General features: G+C 43.4%; 1 protein-coding gene across 2 annotated transcripts in view; it reads left to right on the top strand.

Moving 5' to 3' along the window:
- The window catches only part of SLC22A23 (solute carrier family 22 member 23), a 207972-nt gene that overhangs the window by 10449 nt on the left and 173827 nt on the right, over positions 1 to 23696 (top strand). Inside the window, exon 1 of one of the 2 annotated variants that reach the window (XM_053243661.1) lies at positions 6298 to 6316. The exons of the other annotated variant lie outside the window; for it this stretch is intronic. The gene's annotated coding sequence lies outside the window, so the exon portion shown is untranslated. Of the gene's footprint in view, positions 1 to 6297; positions 6317 to 23696 lie in introns of those variants that run through there. 2 annotated transcript variants of the gene reach the window in all.

Below are 23696 nucleotides of genomic sequence, written 5' to 3'. Positions count from 1 at the left end.
AGTGAAATCCAAAACTGATTGTGAGGAGCTCCAAAAGGATCTCTCCAAACTGGGTGAGTGGGCTACAAATTGGCAAATCCAGTTCAATGTTGGCAAGTGTAAAGTGATGCACACTGAGATGAAAACCCCCAGCTTCAAGTATACGCTGACGGGATCTGAGCTGTCAGTGACTGACCAGGAGAGGTATCTTGGGGTCATGGTGGACAGCTTGTTGGAAGTGTCAATTCAATGTGTGGCAGCTGTGAAAAAGGCCAATTCCATGCTAGGGATCATTAGGAAGAGGATTGAAAATAAAACTGCTAATATTATAATGCCCTTATACAAAACTATGGTGTGGCCACACCTGGAGTACTGCATAGAATTCTGCTCACCACATCTAAAAAAGGACATTGTAGAACTGGAAAAGGTGCAGAAGAGCTCAACCAAGATGACCAGGAACCTAGAGCACCTTTCCTAGGAGGCAAAGCTAAAACACTTGGGGCTATTTAGTTTAGAAAAAAGATGACTGCGAGGATGATAGAGGCCTATACAATCATGCATGGTGTGGAGGAAGTGGAAAGAGAGAAATTCTTCTCCCTTTCACATAACACTAGAGCCAGGGATCATCCCATGAAACTGATTGCCGGGAAATTTAGGACCAACAAACAGAAGTATTTTTTCACACAACACATAATCAACTTGTGGAATTCTCTGCCACGAGATGTGGTGACAGCCAACAACCTGAATGGCTTTAAGAGGGGTTTGGATAACTACATGGAGGAGAAGTCTATCAACGTCTACTAGTCAGAGGGCTATAGGCTACCTCCAGCCTCCAAGGCAGGATGCTTCTGAGTACCAGTTGCAGGGGAGTAACAGCATGAGAGACGGTATGCCCTCAACTCCTGCCTGTAGGCTTTCAGGGGCATCTTATGGGCCACTGTGTGAAACAGGATGCTGGACTAGATGGTCCTTGGGCCTGATCCAGCAGGGCTGTTCTTATGTTCTTAAAGAGACATAGTCGTCAGTGTATGGAAACACAGAGATTGCTTCACCCAGATTCCTGAGACCTAGCAGCCACAGGACTATAGGGCCTTTAGCTGGAGCCAACATTACCAAGAAGGCTTTAGATCATGATTACCAACAGCTTACTTAACAAAGGACTAAAATTTCTTCAGGTGCACCTTTGGGAGCAGCTCTTCTTCATCCTACATCATTGCATGTTGAGCTCAAACTATCAAAATTCTATTATCTCTACAACAAATAAAGGTATGGGAGTCCCAGTCTTGAAATTATGGCCATCACAGTAGTAAGCAGCATACTTTACAGGCTCTTAAAAAAAAAAAATCTGCTTAAAAAAAAAATCCTCCTTCTTTTGAATCCCTCTTCAAGCCCTTCCCCCTTTTCATGAGCCACCCTGCCTGCAGTTTCATTGCCACCTGATTCTCTATAGGAAAGAGAGGAGAAGGAATGTGTTCAGGTCACAGCAGAACAGATGTAAGGTAAAGTGTGCCGTCAAGTCGATTTTGACTCCTGGCGCCCACAGAGCCCTGTGGTTGTCTTTGGTAGAATACAGGAGGGGTTTACCATTACCTCCTCCTGTGCAGTCTGAGATGATGCCTTCCAGCATCTTCCTATATCGCTGCTGCCCGATATAGTACCAACAGGGGTTCGAACAGGCAACCTTCTGCTTGTTAGTTGAGCATTTCCCTGCTGAATATAAAGAACCATCACATACCTGTCAGCATGTCCCTATTTTCCCAATCAACAGGGACATGTTAGCAGGTATGCAGTCAAATAATAAAACATATTGCCAAAGGAAAATGGGTACTGTATATCCTTCCTTAGCTGTTTTCAAGGAGTGACCAAATGGGGGTCTCTTGGGAATGGATTAGGGATATCTTGTTAGTGGGGGATTGTACTAGATGTCCTCCTGAGATCTTTTCCAACTTTATAGTACAGAAGTGGCCAACCTGAGACTCTCTAGCTTTTGGTCTACAGCTCTCACTATCCCCAGTTGCAATGCAGCTGGGGATGATGAGAGTCGTAGTCCAACAACAGTTGGAGAACCTTAAGTTGGCCACCCCTGTTATAGTGCTACCCAGGTCAGATGGCCATAGTGTGCAGCACAATACCAGGAAATTGCTTGTACCTTCTTCTTCAACTAGGTTAGTCCATTAATTCTTCTGGGAGCAGGAGCACCAGAGTCAATCAGGGCACAATTTGATAAAAATGATACAGCACCATAGCTGGCATTAAAAGGGCCTGAGCTGAGCTAGCCATTCCTGTACATAAGGACAGAAAAAGAAGTGAGGGTCATTATACACAGCCTTCATTTTGGATGTCCTGCCACTATATGCAGGGCAGAGGCATATTGTAAATAGGAGAGATGATCAAAGAAAGCTCAAGACATTTTGGTTCCTGAATCAGAAAATTCCAGTGATGATGATGATGATGATGAAGATGATGATTTATTTGATTTGTATACCGCCCTTCCAAAATGGCTCAGGGCGGTTTACAATTAAAACAAACCACTAAAACAGTAAAGAGATAAAACAAATTAAAAAACAACATAACAATTAACAATTTAAAAACATTTTAAAACAACAATTAAACAATTACAGTGATTAAAAACCCCAAAATCGGGTTTTGAATTTTAAAATAAACCAGATATTAAAACCCCCAAAATTTAGGAAGCTGAGAAAGCTTGGGTGAAAAGATGGATTTTCAGGTGTTTTTTGTAAATTGCCAGAGATGGGGAGGATCGTATCTCAGCAGGGAGCGCATTCCACAATCTTGGGGCAGCGACCGAGAAGGCCCTTCTCTGTGTAGCCACCAAATGAGTTGGCGATAACTGGAGACGGACCTCCTCAGATGACCTCAATGGGCGGTGGGGCTCATAATGAAGAAGACGCTCTCTTAGATACCCAGGGCCTAATCCGTTTAGGGCTTTGTAAGTTATAACTAACACTTTGTATTTTGTCCAGGAACCTATTGGCAGCCAGTGTAACTCCATCAGTAAAGGAGTAACATGGTCTCTCTGAGATGCCCCAGAGACCAACCTGGCTGCCGCGTTCTGAACCAACTGAAGTTTCATCAAAGTGATACTTTGGATGATAGTAAAAAGGTAATGATGCTGTTTAAGATCTACATGAAGCCATCAGGAGAGGTCATCCGGAGACTTGGACTGAGTTGTCAGCAATATGCAGATGACACTCAGCTCTATCTCTCCTTGTCACCTGATCCTAGGGAGGCAGTGGATGTCCTGAATGGGGGGCTGGAGGCTGTGATGGGTTAGATGTGGGCTAATAAACTGAGACTGAATCCGGACAAGACGGAGGTAATATTGGTCAGTAGGAGAGCCAATCGGGATGAGGTGATTCTAGCTGTTCTAGATGGGGTTGCACTCCTCTTTGAAGGAGCAAGTATGGAAGTTGGGGGTATTACTGGACCCGGCTCTGCTTTTGGAAGCTCAGGTGGAGGTGGTGGCCAGGGGTGCCTTTGCACAGCTTCAGCTAGTGTGCCAGCTGCGTCCATTTTCTCGAGAAGGCAGATCTGGCCACAGTTACCCCTGCCTTAGCCATATCATGGCTGGATTACTGTAACACACTCTATGGGGGCTGCTCTTGAAGAATATCTGGAAACTGCAGTTAGTGCAAAATGAAGCAGCTAGGGTTTTATCTGGAGCTGCCCGGTGTGATCATAACACACCTATTGTCATGCCCTCGCTCTCAGATAGCGAGGAAGAAGGGGATGCTGACAGCCCTTCAGCTGATGCAGGGGTGCCTGAGTGGCAGAGCCCGGCTGTCGGTTCCCAAGAGATGGCTGAGGCAGGTCCGGTTGATGTCTCAGAGCAGGCACATCAGTCTGAGGCAGCAGATACAGGGACTGATGAACTGGAGGATGAGCTGTGCAGGTAACCCCCATTGACTCCACAGCAGAGATGGGTCACAAGGCAGCAGGCACAGTTGAAATCAATCAGGAGAAGTAAGCGCCTCTTGCAGAGGGCTGATAAGCATTGAATCCCTGCCAGCTGAGAGTTATCAGCTTGAACTATAAAGCACGTCTACAGCTTGCAGTTAGCTGCTGGAAGGCAATGTATATCATCCCTAGTGTTGACAGCTTTCAGCCTGAGAGAGAGAGAGAGAGAGTGATTGATTGATTGATTTCTGAGCCGTGCTTCACTTCTGCTACCCAGTTTGGTCTTTTGTGAATTATCATCCTAGACTTCTCTACTGGGTAGCCAAATTACTGACACCTATTTTGAAAGAGCTGCACTGCAGAACCTAAGGGGTATACTCATGAGTTAAATAAGCCGTAACCCAGAATTTGTCTGTTAAAAAGCCAAATCTGGCAACCTTATGCAGTGTGTTTCCAGGTCCAATTCAAGGTGCTGTTTTTGACCTTTAAAGCCCTTAACGGTTTGGGCCCAGGATACCTGAGACACCACCTGCTCCCAAGGGTTGCTGCCCACTTGACAAGATAATCTGAGGGGGCTCTGCTCCGGGTGCCGACAATGAGGGAGGCTCGGTTGTCATGCATGTGGGACAGGGCCTTCTCTGTTGCTGCCCCCAGACTTTGGAATGCTCTCCCAGTGACCATTCGCTCCTTGGACTCCATCACAGTTTTTAGAAAGCTTGTTAAATCTTGTCTTTTTATCCAGGCCTTTACATGATTGTTTCTATTGCTGCTTCTATGTGTTTTACCCGCATATGGTTTTTTATGTCTGTATTTTATATATTTTAAATTAGATTTGTTTGATATTTTTAGCTTGATATTTTTAATTGTTCATTTTTATTGTATGTTTTTAACTTTTGTGAACTGCCTTGGGATTATTTTTAATGAAAGGTGGTATATAAATTTAACAATAAAATAAATAAATAAATAAATAAATAAATAAATAAATAAATAAATAATTGTCAATATGAGACCCTAGAATGGTACCCCAATAAGCTGCCACTTGAAGCAGGCGACTTCACTCTGCCTAGTGGGAGGACCAGTCCAGGAGCTGCTCTATTCTAAGATCCCTCATGTATGGTAATCTCTGCATGTGCAACACAGTTAGGAATCTGAAGTATCCCTCCAGTTTCACTAAGCCTGTAAGTCTTGCTCCTCAGTATCTCTAGAGTTTCTGTGCCCTAAACAACTTGAAAGTCTAAGAGAAATTTAGCAGATGAAGCTTTTACTGGAAATGAAATTATGGGGGGGGAGTTCCACCTGCTTAAATGCCTGCAAATGTCATTGCAGTGTTGAACACACACACAGGAAACTTACCAGAAAGGCGTAGCAGGGCAGGGCAGGGGAGAGTTATTAATTCTAACATATTGGGACCTCTTTGTCAGGCTTGTTGGAATATTATTTTGCAATAGCTGTCAACAGCCAAAAAGCACGGTTGGTTTTCACAGCACTTAGCTAACTATGATACATGCCCTATCAATGAAGCTTGCAGCTGTTGGTAGTTAACCACACCCCTTGAGGATATTTTATGATGGCATTGCTTAAAAGTATGTCTCAGAGGGGAGGGGAAACCGGGGCTGCAAGCCAGATATCTTGAGAGTATATATTGGGAAATATAACTCTTGTAGGCAAATCAGAACCTTTGGTGTTAAAGTAACACTTCAGCTTGTATATGATACACATGTGCGAAAGTTGTTTACTCAAGAATATAAAAAGTGGGGTGGCCTGCCAAACTAGGCAGGCAGCCGCACCCCAAAGCTTTTGCTAGCACTGAAATAAAGCTTTGTTTGAAACCTGATACTGTTGTCCGGTGAAATACCTAACCAAGAGATGAGCGAAATACAAGGAGTAAATTTCTCTTCTAACAGGCTGTACTATGGATTATATTATTATTTAGGTTAAAATCATGTATGTTAAAATGATGTATTTTAAGGAGGTGGGAGAGATCAAGACTATCTCTAAAAGAATAATCAGTTTAGTCCATTGATACGGATCCAATGAATTCACTCTTCTTATACCTCTGGGATTTTTAATTAGGGGGGCAATTAGTAAATAGTCAGCCAAACTTGGCCGTGTGTGTGTGTGTGTTTGTGTGTGTTTACCTTCTGATGGTAGACCGCTCCCAACTATGGCCATGGCTTTAGACAGGAAGCCTGCAGATGTTCTATTCTACTTTCTTACAGTTAGTCGACTGTACTCTTGGGAATATCCCAGTCCCATAGTGTTGGCATACTTAACTGCAGAATGAGAGAGCAATATCTTCGTCTCATTACATTCCCAAGCTTAAACGGCTACACACAGTTTCAAAACTGCCAGATGAAGAGGGGGCGGTGGTGGCAGAAGCAACAGTAGCAGCTCATCGTGTATTCAGAGCACAGCACAGGTAAGAAATTATGTGCATGGCACGTTTACTGATTTGCTCAAGTTTTGCACAGCAGGGCTCAGTTGGAGCTAGCTGTGCCTGATGGGTGATTTAGTAAGGTAGTAAGGGAAGTGAATGAGTGTTGCAATTCTCCTCTCATACAGATTAGAATTCTGAGCTCAGCTTGGGCTGCGCACACCCAGGCACAAAGCAGAGTTCTCCTGGCTGCAACCAATCAGAAGCCTCTCCTGTCCTGAGTTGCTGGGTAGCACTAACCATTCAAAAGCTGAATAACTAGGACCAGAGAGAGGGAGAGGGAGAGAAGAAAAGCTGCATGTTTCTGATTGGCATAAAATAGGCTAGACCAAAGTGCTTTCTCAGTCATCCAAGACTTTGGATAGATTTCTACCTTCCTCTATATAAAAGAGAGAGAGAGAGAAGAGAGAGAGAGAGTGCTAAACTTCCTTGAAAACAGAGAGGGAAAAGGAAAACTCAATGTTTGCAAAAGTCTCAGGGGACTGAAAAGTGGAAGTTAGGAACCTGATGTGGGGAGTGTTGAATGGGGGGAGGGAGGAGCTGCAGAAAGCTCTTGGAAAAGCTGTAGCTGTTCTTGACAACATCAGTGTGACTTCCCAAGAAGACCTTTAGCTACAGCATAAATAAGCAGGTGGCATTTCCCCCCTCATTGTTTTTACTTGCTGGGGAAAGCTTCACCAGTTGGTTTCTGCTTGTTACACATCTGGTGAAAGCTAAGAAATGGTGACAATGCCAGACAGCAAACAGTAGAAGTACTGAAGAGGCAGAGTATTTACTGAAATAAGGAAGTATATCATGTTGATCTTTAGCAACCTCCTGGTAACTAGTTAAAAAGAAACAGAGGCGACAGGCATACTGAATTAAATTACATCCATACCGCTGTAACTGGAACTGCTAATTGATACATTCTGAACTAGCCCCTGAAACACATAACAATGAGGTTTGCAGCAATGAAGTAGTGACAATGAAAAGCTCCGCTTGCTGATTTCTGAATCCCCACAAACTGCTGTTTCAAAGCACAGGAGCAGACAGGACATTCTTGTTTTGGCCAATTTACAACCCGTAACCACAACTAAAGATCCCAAGTGTTTTCTAACCAAAGCTCCTGTGTAACAAGCCAGAGGTGCTCTTATCCCTAGACTTCTGGGCCGAAGTCCAGGGCCTCCAACCCTCTTTAGTCTGTCCTGGGTGGTGGGGTGACCACACCACACCATGATGCTGGCCCACACTGTGCCAGGTGGCCGAGTGTGGCAGTGACCTGTGCTGGGCGGCTGAGTGTGGCATGACTTCACAAATAAATTTGTGGGGAAAGAAATATGTGGGATGGGAACAGGGGCATTGCTAGGGGAGAGGAGGCCCGTGTTTGCCCCTCTCCGCAGAGGCCCTCAGAATGAGGGAGAGAAAGAAAACAGGGAGTGGTGGATCTGGGGGGCATTCAGGATCTGGAGGGTCTGGGTTCTTTGAACCCATCTGCTCAATTATAGCTACACCCCTGGATGGGAATATGTTAAGTTGTGGTTGAAATATTTCTGCTAATGCATATTTGCATAATTATACCTGTTTTATATGCTTACATTCTTGTGAGTTCAGTTGCTGTGCCCTCAAGAACCCACGTGTTAAAAATCCTGCATGTGTCACGGTGTGTGTGTGTGTGTGTAGGGGGATGATGCAGTGTTGGTGGGGGGGCTCCAAAGACTCTTCGGTCCAGGCTCCAAAATCATCTAGGTGCACCTCTGTAACAAACATAAATTCAACCGATAAAACAGCTATTGTGATGGCAAAAGCTTTATCCTCTGAGATTCTGCTTGTCAGAAGCAATTGAAGGGCCAGCACTCGTAATTGTGACTGTCCATACATGAGTGAACTACAGGAGAGAGGAAACGGAAGCTTATTAGCATTGCAGCAGGAGTTCAGCATGGGATAAATAATAAAAGAGCTGAAATTTCCTAACTGTCGTGGCTTAGAACTCTTAGTTTATTTTTGGCTTCCTGCTTATAGCAGGAGAGCAACCAGCCAGCCTTTGAAAATTAGGCTTTCCAGGTGGAAATTATTGACTGCTGTAAGTTCTCTCTGCAAGGCTGGACAAACATCTCAAATTCTTGGGGGTTAGGGATGGGGAAGATGCTGTTTCACAATGAAAGCTACAGCAGCAGATAAGAAAACTAGAAAAACCTGGGCTGATGATTTTAAACTAAACTGAGGAAACTGTCCTCACTCCCATCAGACCACAAGCCAGCAGGGAGGTTTCAAATCTCAGCTGGGGGTATTTAGATTAGAGAAGTGGCATTGGAGGAAGGGTTTAATCTCTCTCTCTACAATTAGAGCTGGAGCTCTCATGATGACTTTTAGGTAACAATTATAAGATCAGCAAATCCAATCACAGATTTCATGCAACTTGTCTGATTTGGCCTTATTGTGCACTGGGCTGTGACCACAGACTTTAATCAAATAGGACTAAATAACATGCTACATTATTACAAAGGAGCAGGTGCAATTAAAAGGTAGGGTTGCTATTTTATTTCTACTGGGCATTTTTCACACAGGGCTTTTAGCTTGCATCTCCTCCAGAATGGAGGGTTTGTGTCCACATATTGTCCAGATTTACCCTGAAATCCCTGAGAGTTATCAGGGAGCACGTCACACACAATCCAGGTTTTTCATTGTGTGTTAAGAGTGTAGCCCAATTTCTATCCAGAGTAAAAAAACCCACACTTCTTGTTTTTGGGGGGACAACTTTGAACTCGCAGTTAAGCCTCACAGTAAACTCACAGGAAAGCCTGCTGTGTGAAAAACACCCTGGTCCTGCTCTTGTTCCTGTTAGAGTTTGTTGATTTTTACCCACAATAGGTAAAACAGCAGAGCACTAAGGAATGAGCACACACTCCGGTTACAGAGTAGGTAGCAGAGGATGGTTTGGATATTGCAGCTATTTAAAGAAAACACATGGAGATCCTTGTATGACTAAACACTAAATATTCATTGGTTAAATACACTTAGATAGGAAAGACCTATATCTAATCTAAAGGACTACATAATGGATAGGTAAGGAGAGAGAGAGATGTTTTCATCTGCTCTCTAAGAGGAAAGGAAGGATTGTGACTCAACACAGGAAGTGCTGCAGAGTCAGTTCAGGGGTCATAGAGTAGGGACTGATAGGGAGACCCTGACTCACTGTCTCTACTCCCAGTGCCCCTAGTGGACATTAGGACAGTTGGTGCAAAAGGTCAATGCACTGGAAGTTCATCTCCAACAGTTCCTTCAACAGAATGCCAAAACTTAGAATGTGAAACCTCTCCCTACCATTAATTGGCAAGCAAGGGGAAGTTTCAGCTGCTAGATTCCTGAGTGTCAGGGTGTTTAAAGGCACCAAATAAGGGCTATTTGAAATGAGGAAAATAGGAGGCATAGTTCATATGCTAGACTGGAATTTTTACTGATATGCAAGACTGGAATCTTCAAAAACAAATATAGAGTGTGCGTATATGTATGTTTAATGGGTTACAAGATACTAAACTGGAATAGCACGAATGAACGATGCAAACTTCCCCATTTCATTATATCCATGAGCCCATGTACCACCTTGCACGTGTAACCTGTTCATGGTTGAGACACAGGCGTGGAGTTGTAGTCAGTTTAATTTGGTATTGAATGGGTTTATCTAAAATGGGGCATGGGGAGGCAATAAGTGGAAGCATGCTGGGTTGCCAGCTTCCCACTGCCCAGTCAGGTCTCCTGTTCACCACCACCTTGCCTGCAGCTTTCCCCATGAAGATGCAGTGGGAGCTCAGAGCTGTCCTAATGCATAACTGCTTGCTATGCTTTGTCAAAGACAATAGTTCTATCAAGAAAAAAAAGTTACAACCCTACAGGGGAGGGATAGCCTGCAACAGTGTCTGTCCAATCACACAAAGGACGGCATTGCTTCTAGCTTTTCCCTGGCAAGCTCTAGTGCCTTTGCATTGCATCTAAGTTGCAAAAAGCTTTACCTATGAATGTCAACTTTTCCTCACATCTGTTAGAAACACAGAAGCATCATCCCAGGGAAGCACAGACTCCATCTTACTAGATCCAGAGACAAACTACTTTGTCCTGCCCTCCTCCTTTCTCTTTTAGCCAATCCAGCCACTCTAGACCAGTCAGGGAGATTATCCAGTAACCTGGCCTGAGTCAGGATTTTCCACTACCCACAATCCGCTACACACCCTTAAATGGGGTCAAAGGCAAACCAGACCAAAATTTAAAAACACTTAAATTTTAAATTGGTTTAACTATAAGTCTGGTTGATCAGAAGTGTCTGAAGGTTTATTTAATAATAATAATAATAATAATAATAATAATTAATGGTAATAAACTACTAAAGATGATAAGATTCTTATTCTGAAAGGGAGCAGCATATTCCAAAGTCTCGGGGCAGCTACATAGAAAGCCTGGCCCTAAGTCACCACCTGAAGCTATAGGTGAAGTTCCTCAGGCTGTTAAATAAATGTGTTTTTATGAGTTGCATGAATGAGTACAGATTTATAGATCCATGCATGCAAATATATCATCTTGTAAGATGGGGATAAGTCATGCATGCAAATTGTTAATCAAAGTAGTAAAAGGAACAAGTAAGGTAAAGTGATCCTGATTTAAAAAGTAATGGGGTTTAAGTTAATGTGTCTTTCAGTGGTGAATAATCAAAATGAACTTAGACTCTGGATCCTGCCTAAGAAGTTCAAAAGCATAACAACTGGAAGGGGGTGCTGAAGCTTGCCTGGGTGTCATTTAGTCTAAGGTTGACCCAATGACAGTAAACTTATTGTAGTCAAACAATAGGCACAGAACTTCTCTCAAACTGTAGCACCTGAGCTCAATAAGCCCCAGCCCAGCTGGAAGATGTAAAAGATCTGGGATAAAGTGAAATTTTATCCTTAGCCTCTAGGGATTGAGCATTGGTGACGGTAGATTCAAGTAACAGACTTTGTTCAGTACAACCTCAAAATCTGGCTTCTTTGCTTTATCAAGCAAAGAAGAAACACATGATGTGTACTGCTGAACATAAACCAGTTACATATGTATTTTACACAATAAACCAAGTAGATGTCTAGAAAATGCAAATTACAAGGCTGACACATAACGCAACTGCATAGATATCTGACTGCAATGACTTAAAAAAAATTGTTGACACAAGTTGGGTTCATGCTTGTGGTCTATACAGGTGAAACTCGGAAAATTAGAATATTGTGCAAAAGTCCATTAATTTCAGTAATACAAATTAAAAGGTGAAACTGATATATGAGACAGACGCATTACATGCAAAGCGAGATAAGTCAAGCCTTAATTTGTTATAATTGTGATGATCATGGCGTACAGCTCATGAAAACCCCAAATCCACAATCCCAGAAAATTAGAATATTACATGGAACCAAGAAGACAAGGATTGTAAAATAGAACAATATCGGACCTCTGAAAAGTATAAGCATGCATATGTATTCAGTACTTGGTTTGGGCCCCTTTTGCAGCAATTACTGCCTCAATGTGGCGTGGCATGGATGCTATCAGCCTGTGGCACTGATGAGGTGTTATGGAAGACCAGGATGCTTCATTAGCGGCCTTCAGCTCTTCTGCATTGTTTGGTCTCATGTCTCTCATCCTTCTCTTGGCAATGCCCCATAGATTCTCTATGGGGTCAGGTCAGGCGAGTTTGCTGGCCAATCAAGCACAGTATACTTTTCAGAGGTCCGATATTGTTCTATTCTACAATCCTTGTCTTCTTGGTTCCATGTAATATTCTAATTTTCTGAGATTGTGGATTTGGGGTTTTCATGAGCTGTACGCCATGATCATCACAATCATAACAAATTAAGGCTTGACTTATCTCGCCTTGCATGTAATGCGTCTGTCTCATATATCAGTTTCACCTTTTAATTTGCATTACTGAAATTAATGGACTTTTGCACGATATTCTAATTTTCTGAGTTTCACCTGTAGATAAATATTCAAAGTCTCTTGCTTCACTCTTACACACATTTATCTAGGAGTAAGCTACACTGAACACAGTGGGACTTACTTTTGACAAAACATGCTCAGGATTATGCTACTAAAGTATGAAGGGACAAAATAGAAATCTGAAGCAAGCCATCTGGCCTGGCAAGTGTTGAAGCAATACCTGCCAACCCACACACATGCTGAGTTTTATGTCATGCACCTAAGATCTGCATGCAAGTCTGATTCTTTATAATATTTAGGATGCAAATAAATTACAACTTAGCTTTACTGAGCTTTATGAAATAATTCTGAAAAATACTTTCAAGATATGTAACTGTTTATAAGCAAAAATGAAGGGATATGCCTCCTTCCACTGCTGCCACAGGTGCGATTTATATCCCCTTGAAATCTTCTGGTCTGAATAGTTCCAACCTTTGCAATCTAGGTACGCTGAAACTTCTGCATACATTGCTTTAACCTTGTTCGCATCTGTAGGTTTGGAGCATAATGGAATATGTACATTTTTTTTAAAGCCTAGATTTGTTTACAGACCAATCCCATATGTTTGTTAGGAAATGCAATGAGACTTACATTCAGTTAAGAGTGCAGAGTGATGTAGCCTTAAACTTGTTAACTGGCCTGGCTTCCTCTAAAGGAAACGCGAGGAATCATTAGGCTGCAATGCTACTTGCATCTCATTGACTTCAATAGGATGTAATTGACCTATGTATAATATTGCAAACTGTAAGTTGGTGACTCCATTCATTATTTTGAAGAATCAGCAGCTGAATCCAGAGTCACTTATGCATTCAGCTGGTTGCATTTCTTCCTTGTGTCTTACTTATCTTTCTCTGCAGTCCATCAGGAGGAGAGGAATGGTGGTATGTGATAAGAGGGAAGATACAAATGTTTCTCTTTTTGTATGTGACAAAAAAGTGCACTAGACAAATATAGCAGTGGGCTCATTAGGCCAGCAGTGCTTCTCCAAAACATCCGAACCCGCTGTTAGTTTTGTAGGAATGCAGAGAATTCCATTAGTTTTACTTTAAGAGGACTACAGTTTCCATATGTATATTGTGACTGCAGCACATCCTCCACAATTAGAACAATCTCTCATAAAGCCCGTCCTCATATGTTTCATTGCTCAAATGAGCAGATTGCTTCTGTGAGCAGTTTTTATTTTGCAAGAGTTTCACTGACTCATCTGTACCAACTCTGTTTTTCAGCACTGAAACAGCAAAAATGAAAAGCTCTTAGTCCATCATAATATTTAGTTGATCTTTTAATTGCCTTTTTAATTTTTGACTATTGCAAAAAAAAACCACAAAACATACACACACAAAAACACCACCTCATTAAAGGTTTGTGTCTGAGGATTCTAATGGAACAGGATAGCGAAACTTCAGTGTGAAAATTCACAATATAAACAGAAAGGAACTATTTTATGTTTTTGCCCTGCTAACTGGGCAAAGAGGCACCTTTTTAACATGGTGATTCTTTTTATTTAGCAGGGAAGGTAACTGGCTCTATCCACCCCCAGCACAGTACCTCCAGTGACTGTTGCTAGAGTCTATCTCATGTTTGTTTTTAGACTGTGAGCCCTTTGGGGACAGGGATCCATCTTATTTATTTATTATTTCTCTGTGTAAACCGCTTTGGAAACTTTTGTTGGAAAGCGGTGTATAAATTGTTGTTGAAAATGCATATATTTTTCACCCAATTTGGGAATATTATGACAGTAAAGCTCCTGGTCCAAAAAAGCTTTAAAAAATAAACCTGTCCAAGCCCCATTAATACTATGAAAGATGCAGGTTAAAACCCAGTCAGACAACATTGGCTAAACTTGACCCTAGAACAAACTGTGGTTTCCAAATCCTGTTAAAACCATTCTGGTTTGCTGACCAAATAAGAAAACATAGTTTACCAATTAAACTTCCTTAACCATGTTCCGATATTCTATCTGAATTAATCTAATGCTTGTCTGTTTTGATTTTTACCTGTATGGTTATTTTGCACTGAGGCTGATGTTTTACATCGAAAGTCTGCTATCTTGGACACCTGTTTTTTAAACATATATTTTTTCACATTAAAGAAGTCTCAAAAAAAGCTAAGTGATGTTAAGTGGCGTTGCCTCTTATTGTCAAGGAAAAGCCATGTAAACTTTAGCCTGGAAAGCCAATTACCTGCTAGCCTGCAAATATAAACTTGAAGGAACGTAGACTTTTGGTGCTGAGAGCAGGAAATAGATGAGTCTGTGCACACCAACTCACTAGTGAGTCCTTGGAAAGTCTAGAGCCACAGACACTTTGCTTCAGTTAAACAGTTTTCTTCTACTTTGATTTATATTCTTAAATCAGACTTGTCATTTAAGTTCGTGATACATTTTGTTGTGTTTAGCAGATTACTATAAACATAATGCTATGTGGGAAATCCCACAATTGTGCTAATGATTTCTAGTGATATAAAGGAAACTGTATTTTAACGCATAAAGATTACGGTTGAACTTTTAACATTTATTATTTTAACATCAATTTCTCAACCTTAATGTTCTTGTATTATATTGCACTTCTTTTGGAGGGAATGTTAAATTTAAAAAGAAGGGATTAATCTAGAACAGGTTTACTTTCAGGGATTTTTTAAAAGGAGACTTTTCAAATAAAGAGTCCCTCAAAGTGGAATACATTGTTTGACTTGAAAATGCTCCCCCCACACACACTCAGTGATGTGGGCAAAACAAAATATGTTGCAGACATTGGAATCCTAAGGTATAGTGATAGTCAAATCTCCCATAATATTCTTGTTGACAAGGTGAAGACAGAATCAAGATACAAACCAATCTGGACAGGCTTGAATACTGAGCTAACTTCAACAAGATGAAGTTCAAAGGAAGACATGTGCAATCCTGTAATTAGGTAAGAAAAATCAAATGCCCAAGTATAAGATGGGGCAAGGCCTAGATTGGCAGCAGTGCATGTGAAACTATACTGCTCTTGCTATATACTGCTCTATTTGGACCTCACTGTGTCCAGTTCTGGGCACCACATTTGAAGGGCAGTGATAAACTGGATTGGGTTCAGAGGAGGGGTCTGGAAACAAAGTCCTATGAAGAATGGTTAAAGGAGCTGGGTATGTCTTTAACTTGGAGAAGAACAGATGAAGGAGAGACATGACTGCTGCCTTCAAATATCTGAAAGGCTGCCACGCAAGAGGAGGAGCAGACTTGGTCTCTGTGGCTCCTGCAGGCAGGACTAGACCCAATGGGCTGAAATTAGAAGAAAGCAGCAGTGGCATCATGAGGGCAGAGGGAGCCTGTGTTCAATGCATGAACACGAGTGGCCAGTGGCACTCTTCAGTCCAGGGCCTCCACACCGCCTGGGGCCCCCAAACCCTCTTTAGTCTGTCCTGGGTGGTGTGGTCGTCGCTGGCTTGTGCTGTGCTGGACGGCCGAGACGGCCAAGTGACCTGTGCTGGGTGCTTTAGACAGAGTGGGGAGGGGAGGGGAGTATGTGGGATGGGAATATATTAAGTTGCATGTTGAAATGTTTCTGCTTATGCATATTTGCATAAACATAACTGTTTTATGTTCTTACATTCTGGTGAGTTCAGTTGCTGTTTGTGCCCTCAAAAACCCACCCATTAAAAAACACTGTGTTTGTCATGGTGTGTGTGTATTTAGAGGGATGATGTTTAACTTGCAGCTGGTGGGGGGGGGGGAGGCTCCAAAAGCGGTCCGATTCCACAGTTACCTAAATGCACCTCTGTGGGTGGGCCCTCTGCCTTCCTCAGTGCATGGCCCCCACTCATCTGTGGCCATGCCACACTTTGCTCTTGCCACCCCCTTGTGTGCCACTCCTGCTGTCCCCTCGCCTCCTTCCTCCTGGCCGGTGGGAAGCAAGAAAGCCCATAACCATTAGGAGCTTTCCTGCTTCCACCAATCGGGAGGAGCCTGGCAAGGGGGTAGCAGGAGTGATGCATGAGGGGGCGGGGTGGTGATTGAGTGGGTGGGCAGTGCCAGCGGCAGGAGTGTCTGGCCATCTGACAGCAGGGGAGGGGGAGCAAGAGGCAAGTGAGGTGGCCCTGGAGGCAGGCTGGTGCGTGTTCCTTGGACACTTCCAGTGTTCCCTCTAACAGGGGATCCCAGATGTTGCTGACTACAACTCCCAGCATCCCCAGATTAGTTGTCTTTTTGTTGGGAATTATGGGAGTTGTAGTCAACAACATCTGGGAATCTTCGTTACAGGGAACACTGGACACGTCCACCCAAGTGTAGCTCCGCCCTCTTGGGAAGCAGATTCAGGCTAGACATTAGGGCAGTGGAGGCTCCTCCCTTAGGGCAGGGTGGGCGGTGCCCACCCCCCCAAAAGGCCAAAAATGTCCAAAAAACCCTAATAAAAATGGTCCAAAAACAATAATAGTTGTTAGCTATTTTGTTCTCTGTTGCCATTTTAGCTCTGACTGACAGTCACTGCAGCCCTGCACTTCCCTGCCTGTAGCTTGCAAGCCTGCAGTGTTGACATATAGTGGGCGCTGGTAGTAAAATTCCTTAAACACCTATAACAGCACACAAAACAGTTTCAAAACCCAGTGTTCATAGGGCAGGAGCCAATCCCAAGGCTTGCCTTTGTTGTCAAAAGATGGGCTGAATTAAAATAGCCCTATCAGGAAGACATCATACTGATTGACAGCTCCCTCTGCCTCTGACTAGCCATCAGTGTGGCCGGGGCGGGGACAGACAGTCCTTCCAGAGAGCGGCACTGGCCATTTTGTTCACTCTTGGAGAAGAGAGAAGACAGAACGAACCAAAGCCAGTCAGTGGTCATTTTTGTTTATTTAACCTCAGAATCAGATTATGTAAGTTAAGTTTATGTAATTGTCAGATTTATGTAAATTATATAATTGCTAGTAGCGCAGTAGGTAGCAATGTGCGTTTAGGCACCTTTAAGGAAATAATCAACACAAAACAAAACGTCTGCCTGCCTGCTGTGTCTCCCTTTAAAATATTTCCCCCAAACTTTTAATTATAATGCCTGCCAGGGTCAGCTGCTAGACTGGGTGCTGTTTGGCATTTATATTTCCTTGCCTGGTTTTCTCTCATTGCTTGTAGCTACTAGCCAACCCCTCTAATAACTGGGGTTGTGGGATCTTTTTCCTAATTTAATATAAATAAATTAAATATTGTTATGCCCGCCTCGACTGGAGACATCTGCATCTTTCCCTGGAGCCAAGCCACATCCCTCCCCTCCACACGCGACGGCCACGTGGCCCCTCCCGCCATTTTCCGTGTTCGCTCAGTCAACTATGGCGGGCTGGGAGATAACTGTATGGGGAGAAGCCACGGCCACTTTGCTAGTTGGGGGCGGGGGGGGCGGCCCAAAACGAGTCTTTTTTTCTCTTGAAAACTGTTCTTTTAATCCGGGCCTGAGGAAAAGGAAAAGAAAGAGGGAGGGGCGGTGGGGGGAGAATCTCAGGAGGAGAGCAAAACAAATTACTTTCCCATTGAAAGAACCGGCTTGGATGCGGCTCTCTCCGGCAGCAGAGGAAGGGCGGGGGGGGGGGGAGAACAAGGCGCCCTCGAGCCCCTCGGAAAGGAAGGTTTTGCTTGTCCGGTGGGGAGGGGACACAAATATATCCGGCACTGCCATTTAGTTCGTCCGTCCCTCAGGAGGGTTTTTGCTGTACTTTCTGTTTCAGCTCTGCTCTGCTCTATTGTGTCTTTTGCGTTGTTAGAGCACTTAGTCAGGTGTCTGAGTTTGCCAAGACTTGTGTGTGTGTGTTACGTGTGTGAAAGAATCTTTAAGGTTCCAAACTATTGATCCACAGCAGTGCAAATGCTAGGAAAGGAAAGAGCATTCCGCTCTGTTTTTTAGGGATTCACCATTTTCACATGCCCACAGTTGGAGAAGGCGCTGGAAACTGTGTACTGGGGGAGAGGGCTGGACTCATGAACATTGCTGGTTCTGGTGCTACTTTCCATCTACTTGTACTACAGGAACTATGGACGGGTGGGGGGGTGGGGAGTGCGTGGCTTCCTCCTCGTCCTTCCTCTCTCTGGTATGCGCGCAGGTGCATTTGAAGACTTTTCTGATGGGATCTCAGGTTTTAGGGAGCCGCCCGCCCCACTGCTTAATAAACAAACCTTCTCCCAGCTTAATATGAGCACTGCCAGTCCAAAATGTTAAAACCAAACCTAGTGCTTTAGAATAAAAGAATGAAAAAGAGTGCTGTGCAATTTATCTGCTCGTTTGCTTGCTTTTACCTACACACACGCCCCGCCCTCCCCCGGAATCTGCTGCTCTGAGCAAACGGCAGCTACATTCTATGTTCTGCTGCTGTGTCTTGAGAAGCCCCCACTCGGATTTGGGGGTGGGGTGAGTGTTAATGAGAAAACATAAATATCTGAGGCTGTTAATGCCATATTTTCCTGCCTTGGGCAAGGATTGCTTTTTTGCCTCCCCCCACACCTCCCTGCCTTAAAAAACTAAACTAAACGTGGGAGCAGGGTGGATTAAAATAAACTAGCTCTCCCCCGCCCGCAGCTCTCCCCAGAGAGATCATAATCATTAATCATAGAGATTAAGAGTTACCCATAATTATTTGCAATCAATAGTCGGGGAGGGGACTATTTTCAGAGGGAAAATGGCATAGGAGAAAAGTATTAAAACCATCTCTACCTGCCCTGGTCCCAGTCTGCCTCCTCTCCCTCTGCTATTACTTTTTGACCACTGTAAGATATTCCCTTTAGGAAAGAGCATCTGAGGTTCTAGGTTCCCTGCCTCCCTGGCAGCTGCTCCAGATAGGGCTGAAAAAGGTGCCTGCTGCCAGTCAGTGTAGGCAATACTGTACTGAGCTAGAGGGACCAAGCGTCTGACTCAGGATAAGGCAGCTTCTTATGTTGTTTAGCAATACAGTCAAGGATATGGTGCTACTGGAGACATGAAAGATCTGGAATGGAACAAGTGGGAAGAGGAAAAAGGTGAGGGGGGGATTGTGGTGGTGAGGCAACAGGAATTAGTAGGAAGGAGTTGTTGGGGGGTGAAGCTTTATTTTGTGGAGTGAAGGATAATATAGAGGGGGAAGTTGATGTTTTCTTTAAACTTAAAGTAGAAAATATGAGGGGACTTTGAATTATTGGCTAGGGAAGAGTTGCCTAGGAGGTGCTATCTGTAGTTATTCCCTTAATAAGAAATGGATCCTTGGCAGGACAGTCAGTTGAAGGAGCAACAGATGAGGCTGATCTGTAAGGCATCAGAAAGAACAGTCAGTCTGAAGCCTCTCTCTCTCCTATCCCAGCCCCTTTGCTTTGGCTGTGGATGGCAAGAGTGTGGGTGTGTGTGTGCTGGTTTTGTATGCACTGTGGTGTGTTATATATCCTGTACCCAGACATAGCTTATAAGACTGAACCAAAAGGAGAGAAGTGTGACTAGGAGCGAGCAAGCCCTGTAAGGGGCTAGTCTATTAATGAAATGATACTTCGCATGGCTTGCAGCCCTACAGTTCTAAAGGCTCCTGTTACTGCTTCTGCTCCATTCATGACCTGCTCCTCTTCTGATATTCTAATGATAGAGTTGGCATTGTGCAGTGGTTAGAGTGTGGGAGACTGGGGAGACCTGAACTCAAATCCCCACTCAGCCATGAAACCACTGGGTGACTCTGGGCCAGTCATTCAATACAACTTGAGTACTGCTAATGTTGTCCTTGAATATAGAGTACTGAGGAGGTGGGTTTTTTGATACTGTGCAAAGGGTAAGCAGCAGCCCATCTCTCTCTCTCTCCTGCCACCCTAACCCCTATAAGCTTTTTCCCCCACAGTGGCCTGGCAGTATGATGTCCATTGCTGTGCAAGCACAGAACCAAGTTCAAGATAATGGCAAATTGCCCCCTTGAGATCACTGTACATGTTAGAAAAGTCTATTCAGTAGACTTCTTCAAATGTTATGTGAGGACTGCTTTTGGTGGATGTGACAGTTGTGTGTTCACGCCATTACTGTACTATGAAATAAAATACACAGATTTTCAGCCAATCTAAGTTGACTTTGTTGGGTACCCTGCTCATGATTATATGTATACACAAATACTGTCTGATGCTTTGATAAAGCATATTTTCTGGTACTCAAGTGAGACTGACTGGTCTGCTCTTCCCTGGCTCACTCTTAGCCCTCTTGAATAGTTTATAATATGCCCTTTCATTTATCCCTTGAGTAGTTTGTCAACCATACTCCATATTGTGTCTTAGCCATCCTGACTTTGCCTCTGCTTGTTTGTGCTTTGTAAAAGAGAAAGTGACCACTGTTCCCTCCAATCTTTTTCATCTGTGTGCAGAATGCGTTTTGTTCTGGACAGCAGTATCAAGGCAGTGTGTGCAAGTGCATTCAGAGTGGGGCCTCTTGATTCAACCTGAGCAGGATCTAAAATTAACTGAGTGGACAGACATCAAAAAGCTTGTGAGCATGTCTGCGTGCCTTAGAGGGAACAGTAAGAGTGACTCAATGTGTGTTAAACCCTTATGTAAAGCGGTAAAAAACTGATGGTCACCTTAAGTGTTGAGGCGGGGAAATGATTGACTAACAAGCAGAAGGTTGCTGCTGGTTCTAATCCCCACTGGTATGTTTCCCAGACTATGGGAAAAACCTATATCGGGCAGCAGTGATATAGGAAGATGATAAAAGGCATCATCTCATACTGCATGGGAGGAGGCAATGGTAAACCCCTCCTGCATTCTACCAAAAGAAAACCACAGGGCTCTGTTGGTGCCAGGAGTCGAAACTGACTTGACAGCACACTTTACTTACTTAAAAAGCTGGTGCACAGAGAGAAATAGATGCTAATGCATTCTGTTCTCCTTTCCCTCCCCTTAGTTTGGTTCCTGTATTCTTCTTCATTTGTCCTAAAATACTACCCATCACTTTGAGTACACAGAACTTTTCTGATAAGATATGCATGTTCATTGGCACAGTACAACAGTAGTAGTACTTTAATGGGAAGAATTGCATATGGATTATTGGATAATGTAATTTGCTCATTGATGTGGTATGGGTTTTTTGTGGGGGGCAAATGGCTCTATGTTAAGGGAGAAGAGTTGGATTGTGGTAGCTAGCATAAATAGTCCCGTTTCCTAGACAGGATCGTCCTTGCTGGATTTGGATGGCAGGATTGCTAGGAGGGATAAAATAAGCAAAGCAGGCACATTTACTGTTTTAAAATTTCATGGTTTTATTACAGGTGAAACTCGTAAAATTAGAATATCGTGCAAAAGTCCATTAATTTCAGTAATGCAAATTAAAAGGTGAAACTGATATATGAGACAGATGCATTACATGCAAAGCAAGATAAGTCAAGCCTTAATTTGTTATAATTGTGATGATCATGGCGTACAGCTCATGAAAACCCCAAATCCACAATCCCAGAAAATTAGAATATTACATGGAACCAAGAAGACAAGGATTGTAGAATAGAACAATATCGGACCTCTGAAAAGTATAAGCATGCATGTGTATTCAGTACTTGGTTTGGGCCCCTTTTGCAGCGATTACTGCCTCAATGCGGCGTGGCATGGATGCTATCAGCCTGTGGCACTGATGAGGTGTTATGGAAGACCAGGATGCTTCATTAGCAGCCTTCAGCTCTTCTGCATTGTTTGGTCTCATGTCTCTCATCCTTCTCTCGGCAATGCCCCATAGATTCTCTATGGGGTCAGGTCAGGCGAGTTTGCTGGCCAATCAAGCACAGTACACTGTATACTTTTCAGAGGTCCGATATTGTTCTATTCTACAATCCTTGTCTTCTTGGTTCCATGTAATATTCTAATTTTCTGGGATTGTGGATTTGGGGTTTTCATGAGCTGTACGTCATGATCATCACAATCATAACAAATTAAGGCTTGACTTATCTCGCTTTGCATGTAATGCGTCTGTCTCATATATCAGTTTCACCTTTTAATTTGCATTACTGAAATTAATGGACTTTTGCACGATATTCTAATTTTCCGAGTTTCACCTGTATGTGGTGGTGCTAGGCAAGGGTAAATCGGCTCTGCCTCCTGCAGTGCTCATGCTGGCTCCACCCCTGTGCTGCCCACGCTGGCTCCACCCACCACCCTGCCTGTTGCTCTCCCAGTTGCAGGAGCCACCAGCCGCCACTGCATCAGGGAGTATAATTAATTAATTATTATTATATATTAGAAATTATATATTAGTTAGAAATTCTAACTCTGAAAGTTGTTCAAGAGTAGAACAGTCTGTCTTGTGCAGGGGTGGGCTCTCTTTTGCTAGAGGTTTTCAAACAGAGGCTGGATGGCCATTTGTCTAGGATGCTGTCGCAGTTTCCTGCATTGAGCAGGGGGTTGGACAAGAACACCTCCAAGGTCCCTTCCAACTCCAGAATTCTATAATATTTCAGCCTTTCAGGTGAGACCACAAATGTCACTATCTTACAGACTAACATATATCTAAGTTAAGACTACTTTGCACAGGATACATTTCTGTGAACATGTAAACGGTGAATACAAAAACATGATTGCAACACAAGTGTATCATACCGATACACTCATTACAGGCGAGGAGCAGCAGCTGGTGGCAACACCCTTTATTGAATGTATGCTCAGTAGTAATCTCATAAATCTGCCTTTGTGTAGTATTTGAAATGGTGCTTAGTCACCTGAGGGCACATTAAACTGCATGCGAAGAAGCCTTCCAGCCTGGTTGCTCCAAAATTAGTTTTACTTGCCACTGGCAAAGGGATGAATGGCTGCTTATGAGCCTGTAATATTATGGGTTGGCTCCTGCACATACAGGGTGCTTGGCTTAGGGAATTGCCTGATTGTTCTGTATGTTTAAGGGGTGTCCTCTCTTAAGTGTAGTAATAGTCCTTTCCTGCTAGAGGATGGAGAGTGACTTTCATGTACCACGGAAGCTCAAACTGTTTCTGCTTCCATTGTAACAACCAGTCCCACAAGAAGGCTGATTCTCCCTTTCTTGCACAGTCACACAAATAGCCTCCACGAATCCATGGAGGTTGGAACAAGGCCACTTCTGGTCTATGCTGCTGGGGTGGGGGGAGTGCCGGTGGTGTTTAGAGGAGCCGCTGCCACTGCACAAGCTGATAAGGTGCCCTCTCGCTGTCCCCATCCTTGAGAACATTTTAAAATTATTTCCCCATCCCTTTGCTTCTAATGGAGAATCCTCACTGGATTCCCCTTTATAAGCATAGCCCTCGAACCCGGTCAAATTGGTCCATATCGGATTGGTTTGAACTCAGACCAGCCGCCTTTTCCAGAACCAGGACGGTCTGAAATGAACCTGGTTTGATTTGAACTGGTTTAGCACACCCCTACCTAGTAAACAGGTGACGTACACAGAAATATGAGTTAAAGGTTTGGTTATGGTTGTTTTCTTTTACTGTT

This window comes from Hemicordylus capensis, chromosome 4 (assembly GCF_027244095.1).
Source record: "Hemicordylus capensis ecotype Gifberg chromosome 4, rHemCap1.1.pri, whole genome shotgun sequence".
Lineage (NCBI taxonomy): Eukaryota > Metazoa > Chordata > Lepidosauria > Squamata > Cordylidae > Hemicordylus > Hemicordylus capensis.
The sequence above is the reverse complement of the archived record's forward strand: the minus strand, read 5'-3'. Positions and strand labels throughout refer to the sequence as shown.